The following is a 3,177-nucleotide window of genomic DNA, read 5'->3' as shown; positions in this document are numbered from 1 at the left end:
GAGTGTAATGGTGTGATCTCGGCTCACTGCAACCTCCACCTCTGGGATTCAAGCGATTCTCCTGTCTCAGCCTCCCCATTAGCTGAGATTACAGGTGCATGCCATGCTCGGCTAATTTTTATATTTTTAGTAGAGATGGGGTTTCATCATATTGGTCAGGCTGGTCTCGAACTCCCAACCTCAGGTGACTGCCAGCCTCGGCCTCACAAAGTGCTCAGATTATAGGCATGAGCCACCACGCCCAGTCTCGATTCCACTTTCTAATTCAGGTACATCAGTGTACCTGTAAAGGCATACTAGGATCTTTTAAGATGAAACAAAAAATGTTATCTACTAAGCACAGGAAGAGAAAATGTTAGCATTGACCTCCACAACCATTTAATTCTTCATTATAATAATAGCTCTAGAATTTTGTGGTGTATCCTCAAGGCAATCAATAGATGACTCTATCAGGGGAAAACATTAGTATGCTAACAACTTCTGCAGTTTAGCGTCTGTGTGTATTCCCTGAACATGCTAATTGTTATTTGCCGCTTGTATTTAAATGAAATAAATTTCTTGAACTTCCATGACAGAAGGGTGGGTAAGAACTGTTTTTCCAGCTTGTGGCTTTAGACCTCTCAGTCTATCATAAATGATTTTTTAAAAAGTAGGGTAAATCCTATTATTTTTTGGGATACAAAGACTCTGCTTCCCTTCTCCACTTGTGTCTTCACCCATTGAAATTATCGTATAATTTTTCTTCTTTGATTGGTTGCTGTACTGTATTGATTGATTACATTGTTTCATTACCTGTTATATCAATTTTTTCATTCCTAGGATAAATTACATGTGGTGGATTAAATTTTTAAATATTTTATTGAGGATTTTAATGTATATATTCCTGAGTTACATTGGTCAGGAATTTATTTTTCTTGAAATGTTTGACCCGTATCAGATTGCACCAAAGTGCTGAGATTTTTTAGTTCAGTTTTTGTTTTTAGAGACAGTTTCACTCTGTCACCAGGCTGGAGGGCAGTAGTGCCATTATAGCTGGCTGCAGTCTCAAACTGGGTTCAAGCTGTCTTCTTGTCTTGGCCTCCCAAAACACTGGAATTACAGGTGTGAGGAACTGTACCTCGGCTTTTTAGTTTATTTTTTACTTAAGCATAATTTAGTCTCCATAATTCAGTATTTAATATGGAAACAAGATATACTGGCATATTTTTCATATACAATAGGTTTTCTGTGAATAAAATTACAGCATTATTTTAAAATCAGAATTTTCAAAATGAATTCTGAATATAACATATTTACCTATTTTTCATCTTTGTAACTAAATCATTAGTGTGCAAAGTTAGGAAGAGTTTCCATTAGATCCTGCTCATTTCAAAACTTCGAGTTACCCCTTTGATTTTACATCCCCAGCAGATTCTGTCGGTTGGTTAGTTGGCTGCCTGATTGGTTGGTTGGTTAATGGGTTGGCTGCTTGGCATATCTTGGCAGAAAAAAATAATATTATTTCAACCATCATTCTACAGGGATTCTAACTAGTTCGCCTTATTTAAACTAAGCAGTTAGTAATGCCTGTAATTTACCCCACTACAGTTAAAAGATTTTTGACTACTGAGAAAAGAGACATCTAATACATCTAATACATACATATATATATGTGTGTATATATGTGTGTGTGTGTGTATATATATATATGTCTCCAATATTTGGATCGTATTTGGATCCTGTTTTAAAAGCCAACTATAAGAAGCCATTGTATGACAATTAGGGAAATTTGATCGGAAAGAATTAGTGTTAATCATAATATGTGAGAGTGTTGTGATTATGTGTGAAATGTTACTTGTCTTTTTTTCAGATATTCATCTAGAGTATTTAGGGGTAAAATGCCATTTGGCTTGGATTTGATTACAATACGTACACACAATAGACAAGTCAAAATGGCAAAATTATTATAATTCTTCAGTCTAGATATTAGCTATGTATACTGCTCCATTACCCTTTTCTCTATTTTTGATACATGAAATTTTTAATAATTTTTTTGTTTGTTTTTTGGGTTTTTTTTGGTTTTGTTTTGTTTATTTGAGATGGAGTCTCGCTCTGTCATGGCGTGATCTCAGCTCCCTGCAACCTTCACCTCCCAGGTTCAGGCAATTCTCCTGCTTCAGCCTCCCGAGTAGCTGGGACTACAGGCGCGTACCACCACACCTGGCTAACTTTTTTGTATTTTTTAGTAGAGATGGGGTTTCACCGTGTTAGCCAGGATGGTCTCGATCTCCTGACCTTGTGATCTGCCTGCCTCAGCCTCCTGAGTAGCTGGGATTACAGGCATGAGCCACCGTGGCTAACCTATAAAATGTTTTAAAATATTGTTGACTTAACTCTTTTTTAAACTTTTATTTTAGATTTAAGGGTATAAGGACACGTGCAGGTTTCTTACGAAGGTATATCGCATGATGCTGAGGTTTGGACTACAATTGAACCCCTCACCCAGGAAATGAGCATAGTATCCAATAGGTAAATTGTCAACCTTTGAGACTCTCCCACCTCCCCACGCTTGTGGTCTTCAGTGTCTATTATGTATGCCTTTATGTCAATGTGTACCCAGTGTTTAGCTTCCACTTATAAGTGAGGACATGTGGTATTTGAATTTTTGCTTCTGTCTTAGTTCGCTTGAGATAATGGCCTGCAGCTGCATCCATGTTGCTGCAAAGAATAGAGTATAATTTTGTTTTTTTTTGACATAATGTTTTTTAAAAGGAAAAATAATTCCATGGTATTGTAACTTTTTATTAACATTCTACAAAAGATTTTATTTTATATGTGGGGCAATGAAAACACTACGGAAGATACTATTTGTAGCCATTTTTAAGGAACCAGTGTTTTAAGTTTCTTCAAGAGAAAACATCATAAATGGTAGTGAAATATTAGAGACATTTGCATTTTAATGATAATTTTTTTTAATTCCTGGTTTAACTATTACTGTTTTTTTATTATTTTGGTCTGCATAATGCTTGAGAAGTTCTGACTTATGCAATAACACATAAACTACTACTATCAAAAAGGAATACACAGGCCGGACATAGTTGCTCACATTTGTTATCCCAGCACTTTGGGAGGCCAAGGTGGGAGGATCACCTGAGATCAGAAGTTCGAGACCAGCCTGGCCAACATGGTGAAACCCTG

Source organism: Mandrillus leucophaeus, unplaced genomic scaffold (assembly GCF_000951045.1).
Source record: "Mandrillus leucophaeus isolate KB7577 unplaced genomic scaffold, Mleu.le_1.0 Scaffold224, whole genome shotgun sequence".
Lineage (NCBI taxonomy): Eukaryota > Metazoa > Chordata > Mammalia > Primates > Cercopithecidae > Mandrillus > Mandrillus leucophaeus.
The sequence above is the reverse complement of the archived record's forward strand: the minus strand, read 5'-3'. Positions refer to the sequence as shown.